At 48.3% G+C, this 6,000-nt stretch overlaps 1 protein-coding gene across 2 annotated transcripts in view; it reads left to right on the top strand.

Moving 5' to 3' along the window:
• The first annotated feature begins 2,453 nt into the window (after positions 1–2,453).
• SEC14L5 (SEC14 like lipid binding 5) overlaps positions 2,454–6,000 on the top strand; it is a 107,273-nt gene continuing 103,726 nt past the window's right edge. Inside the window, exons 1-2 of one of the 2 annotated variants that reach the window (XM_089694104.1) lie at positions 2,454–2,539; positions 5,657–5,854. The gene's annotated coding sequence lies outside the window, so the exon portion shown is untranslated. Of the gene's footprint in view, positions 2,540–2,932; positions 5,855–6,000 lie in introns of those variants that run through there. The other variant, XM_089694106.1, reaches the window with a different exon arrangement.

The following is a 6,000-nucleotide window of genomic DNA, read 5'->3' as shown; positions in this document are numbered from 1 at the left end:
TGCTCCCAGGAAGTGCGCACAAGCAGGGTCCGTTTATAAACAGCCACCCACTCCTGCACTGCCACCGTCCGGCCGTTTATATACAACGGCCGGACAGGAAGTGGTTAAAAAACAAAATGTCTTTTTGCACAGCGTGTTCTGATGCACTGTAACGTCACGACGCATGGCAGCGCGTATGTACATCACAAAACAGCCCATGCATGTTGTGCGTGTTATCTGGTGTGAAGGTGCCCTCTAGTGACAGAATGTGCAACTACATGCTATATCATTTCATACCCGAAGCCTGCACTCACATATATACAGCTGGGTACATCACATATGATTCGCACAGGAACCGCACCGTATGTGATCTGTGCGCGACGCCTTCTGTATGGCTCTAATCGCACACCAAAAATGCGCAGGTCCTTTTTTTGGGTCGGCACTAGAATCGGATGGGTATTCACACCTATGCGATCCGCTTCTGCACATCGCACTGCGTTCTGCGGACCGATTTCGGGGTGTTAACTTAACTTACAGGACATGTAACTCAAAAACACACAAAAAAACGCACCGCGGGTGTGTTTTTGCCGTATCGTCTATGGATTGGAATGGGGAGATGGATTTTTGGTGCGTTGTATTTTTAGCTTCCACCTGTCCTGGAAGACACTGGAAATGATGGGGCGTTGTCACCAGGACAGGAAGAGGGGAGGAATTCTCCAATGGGGGTCACTTGTGCCGATTAAACAGCCGTCAGGGAGGAAAACAAATAGTGGATATTTCCCGGGAGATCCAGAAGTGATCGGGCTTTTTCTTGCTGGAGAATGCCGGTGTCACAGCCCCGTGTACAGGGCTGAAGGGACGGGATCACCGGTGTAGCAGCAAGATGGGTATCCCGTGAAATGATGGATCCCCTGAAGCAACTGCGCATGTACCGGTTTTGGTCAGCTACACACCCGGGGCACTCCCAGTCTGCAGGAGCTCGGTCACCGGCCTAGCCTACGTCTTACACCGGCGCATGCGCATTTATTCAGGGGCTCCCGCTTCTCATGGGATACTCACACCTGGCAGGGATAGTGTGGGCTCTCTCATCACTCTACACTCAGGCTCCACCCATCTACAACACTCCCGCCCACCAGGTGTATCTGTCCTCTCTCTCATCACTCTACACTCAGGCTCCACCCATCTACAACACTCCCGCCCACCAGGTGTATCTGTCCTCTCTCTCGTCACTCTACACTCAGGCTCCACCCATCTACAACACTCCCGCCCACCAGGTGTATTAGGACCCGTCCTCGCCCACACCTACTAGAAACTTTTTGCACCGCCCACCCCTCATCCGAGCCACGCCCATCACTAGTACAACCAAAACACTCGGCATCCAATCACCACGTCGCTCCTCCCCTCCATGCTCCTGTCCCAGCTCCTCCTTATTACTATAATTATTAGCGTTAATCTATCTCTAGCCAATCGTCGACCAGCAAAGCACAGTGCCCGCCCACAGTGGGCGGAGAGAGTGGGTGAAAGTCCGAGCCGTCAACATGGAATGGGAGCTAACGGGGCGGAGACTAGGCGGTAATAGGGAGCAGAGTAGGTTCTGATGGCATGGAGATTAGGCGCTGAAATGATGTCCAGTAGGCGGTGATGGGGCGGAGATTAGGCTCTTAAAAGGGGTCCAATAGGCGTTAACGGGGCTGAGACTAGGCACTATTTAGACGCCAAGTGAGCGGTAACGGGGCGGAGATTAGGCGCTAATGGGGCGGAGATTATATGTCTAATAGGCGTTAATGGGGCGGAGACTATGCGTTCATGGGGCGGAGATTATATGCCATTAGGGGCGGAGACTAGGCATTATTGGGGCGGAGGTTAGGCGCTAATTAGTCGCCCAATGAGCTTTAACGGGGTGGAAATTAGGCGCCAATGGGGCGGAGATTAACGTTAATGGACGGAGATAAGGCGCTAAATCGCCCAGTGAGCGTTAACGGGGCGGAGATTAGGTGCTAATAAAGCACCCAATAGGCGCTAGTGGGGCGGAGATTAGGAGCTTAAAGGGCGCCCAATAGGCGGTAAGAGGGCGGAGACTAGTCGCCAAATTACTGGCAAAAAAAGTGTTAGAAGGAAGGCGGGACCGGGCCTTATACAGGTGTAGAAGTAGGCGTGGACTTGGTGGTGTTCAGGTGTAGTGTTTAAAGAGTGGGGAGGATCTTGCACAATTCTTAGGTATCCTTGTGTGGGCGGGGCTAGTGGAGTGCATGGAAGGGTGGGCGGTGCTCGTGGGCTGTAGGGATGTTGGGCGGGGCTAGCTGTATAAAAATCGGAAGGCGGAGTTAGCCGTACATAGCACCTAATGTGGGCGGTGCTAGTCGCGGCTTTTAGGGTGGCGGGCGTGTCTAGCGGTGTGGGCGGGGCTGTGATATGCCGGCTGAGCGCTGTGTGTTGGTTGGGTATGACAGGCAGTGTGCGGGGTGGATGAGTCTCCTGTACAGGGATCGGGGCTCGGCAGGGACACTGAGCTCTCTGTCATCATCACTGTACAGGGACAGTCCCAGCCTGGAGGGGGCGGGTGAGTCTGTGGGGGTGAGCGCTAATGACTGACAGCATGCTATAGAGTCCAATCCATCAGGCAGTGTGGGGTGTTCGTGTGTGGGGTGTTAGTGGGTGGGGTGTCGGGGTGTTCAGGGTGGGGTGTCAGGGTGTAGTTTGGGGTGTTCAGGGTGGGGTGTCAGGGTGTAACTTGGAGTGTTAGTGTGTGCAGGGTGGGGTATCGGTGTGTGCAGGGTGGGGTGTCGGTGTGCAGTTGGGGGGGTGGGGTGTAAGTCTGTGGGGTGTTGGTGTGTGCAGTTCGGGGTATCAGTGTGCGGGGTGTAAGTCTCTGGGGTGTGGGTGTGCAGTTCGGGGTGTCGGGGTGGGGTGTAAGTCTGTGGGGTGTCAGTGTGTGCAGTTTGGGGTGTCAGTGTGTTGGGGTGTCAGTGTGTGCAGTTTGGGGTGTCAGTGTGTGCAGTTTGGGGTGTCAGTGTCCCTCCTTCACACACAACCTATGTGACGGTGATGTGTAGAGCGTTGACACAAGCAACACTCATCCGTAGTCCGTGTCCATTGTAGAGTAGTGACTTCCCGTCCACATGTTGCTGAGTGCACTGATGCTTCGTGACGGTGAATCTGTATTTGCGTGCCGTAGGGAATGACCAATCTCTGTGCACCGATGATGGTGGTTTGGTAGACGTGACGTTGTGCTGTGATTGGATTGGTGGGGATCTGTCCCTATTAATGACCCGGCCTCTACAATGGTGTGTTGGGGTTGGTCTGTCTATTAGAGTTCAGATCTTGCACATTCTTTACCAAGTATCACCATCCTGGGGTTGGAAACTTTTAGAACTCGCTAGGCGGTTCTCTGCATCCCCGTAGTTGAACACCGCACACATTTTTTTTTTTTTTTTTTTACGCTTCCACTTCTATTTGTGCCGCGACGTGCGTCTTCATCATCGCAGTTGAGTGTCGGTTTTTGGCCATTTAAGAGGCAGAAATCACACGTGAAATCCTTTATTTGCCCCATCAGTGGGGACTTGTAGTCCTCGGTGACCGATGGCGATGTCTGCGGCTGTCAGTGTAGCAGGAAACGTGTGTAAGTCTGTAACAAATAAATGACTTGTTCTGTGATTGTATCGTACAGACTGACATCAGTGTTTATGGCGGTTGACATTTACCGGGAGATGGTCATAAGTTGGTAAGAATTTATTTAGTGACTTGCATGGCACGACTGTATCCGAGATATTCCTGGCTGTGTATTGGGACGCGATTTAAAAAAAAATTGTATCAATAAATCAAATGTAGTAATTGTATCGCAGGGAGTATCGGTGACTACAGGGAAGCGATTGTTAACGTGTAACAATCGGTGAATGACTTGTATAGCAGAGATTGACGTTCATATTTCTGGCTGTGTATTGGGAAGTGATAAAAAAAAAAAAAAGAATTGTATCAATAAAACAAATGTAGTGATTGTATCACAGGGAGTATCGGTGATACAGGGAAGCGATTGTTAACGTGTAACAATCGGTGAATGACTTGTATTGCACACTTGTATGGCTGAGATTGACATTCATATTTCTGGCTGTGTATCGGGAAGCGATCAAAAAAAAAATTGTATCATTACATCAAATGTAGTAATTGTATCACAGGGAGTATTGGTGATACAGGGAAGCGATTGTTAACGTGTAACAATCGGTGGATGACTTGTATAGCTGAGATTGACGTTCATATTTCAGGTTGTGTATTGGGAAGTGATTTAAAAAAAAAAATTGTATGGTAGGGAGTATTGGTGACTACAGGGAAGCGATTGTTAATGTGTAACAATCGGTGAATGACTTGTATAGCCGAGATTGATGTAATTATTTCTGGCTGTCTATTGGGAAGAGATTAAAAAAAAAATTGTATAAATCAAATGTAGTAATTGTATCACAGGGAGTATCCGTGACTGCAGGGAAGCGATTGTTAATGTGTAACAATCGGTGGATGACTTTTGTATAGCCGAGATTGACGTTCATATTTCTGGCTGTGTGTTGAGAAGTGATTAAAAATTTTTTAACAATAAATCAAATGTAGTAATTGTATCACAGGGAGTATTGGTGATACAGGGATGTGATTGTTAACTTGTAACAATCGGTGAATGACTTGTACGGCTGAGATTTACATGAATATTTCTGGCTGTGTATTGGGAAGTGATTAAAAAAAAAGAATTCTATAAATAAATCAAATGTAGTAATTGTATCACAGGGAGTATTGGTGATACAGTGAAGCGATTGTTAACGTGTAACAATCGGTGAATAACTTGTATTGCACACTTGTATTGCTGAGATTGACGTTAAAATTTCTGGCTGTGTATCAGGAAGTGATATTCAATATGTAAGAATAAATTAATAACTTCCGTAATTGTATCACAAAGATTGACATCAATATTTGGGTGTGTGGAGGGAAGTAGTAGTATGATTGTAACCATCACTTGTATTGCACACTTGTATAGATGAGATTGCTGTCACTATGTCTGGCTGTGTGTTGTGAAGCGATCAATGTGTAAGAATAAATTGACAACTTCCATATTTGTGTCCTAAAGATTGCTGTTGATATTTCGGGTGTGTGGAGGGAAATAGTTATTACCATTGTAACAATCAGACTTGTATTGCACACTTTTAGGGTCAAGATTGACATGAATGGGGTTCTCTCGTTCCGGGACTCAGTTGTAACAATCAATGAATGACTTCTGCGGTACCTGAGTGACTGTAACGTTTTTGGCCGGTGGTGTGACTTTTTGGAGTCGTTATTGTTTAAGGTCGAATACCCCAACAGGATCTGTTAACGTTTATTAATAATCGGAAACCTCTTGCGTTGTAAAGCTGATCATACTGACGGCGAGGAGTTGATATCACAAGGGAACCCCTGCATGGGATGACAGCTACTCCGATCTGTCATTAACACGCAACGATCAGCTTGGGGCAGTGAGTGATGGATGCTTAGTTAGTGAGCGCTGTGATTGGGCGGTGGTTGATGGTGTGTGTGTGGTCAGTGTGACAGCTGGGTGACACCCCCCCCCCCCCCCCCCAGGGACTTTTTACACTTGTACTACCAGTGATCTGCACGTGTCATCCAGAAAAGACACTTCTTTTTTTTTTCCTCCTGATGACCCCAGGCAACAGGGCTGTTGTCCCTGACTGGGGAGGGACAGAAGCGGAGTAGAAGTCGGTGTCCCTGCATAGGTCCTATTACAGTTCTGACCGATCAGCAGGTGACACTGGATGTGATGGTGTCACACCTGCCGGGTGAGGAGCCTGCAGAGCCAGAAGCCAGAAGTGGGTTGACCTGGAAGACACAGGAGCACGGGGATGAGGTAAGAAAATGCCTACTGGGGGTCCAGAGCGAAATCTCAATCTGGCCGCCAATCTGATTGTACAATTCTGTTTATTATTATTATACAGGATTTATATCACGCCAACAGTTTGCGCAGCGCTTTACAAAATGAAGGTAGACCTTACA

Source organism: Staurois parvus, unplaced genomic scaffold (assembly GCF_062004578.1).
Source record: "Staurois parvus isolate SC_StPar_1 unplaced genomic scaffold, SC_StPar_1.0 ptg000649l, whole genome shotgun sequence".
NCBI classification, from domain to species: Eukaryota; Metazoa; Chordata; class Amphibia; order Anura; family Ranidae; genus Staurois; species Staurois parvus.
Note: the sequence above shows the minus strand (reverse complement) of the source record. Positions and strands in the feature narration are given on the sequence as shown.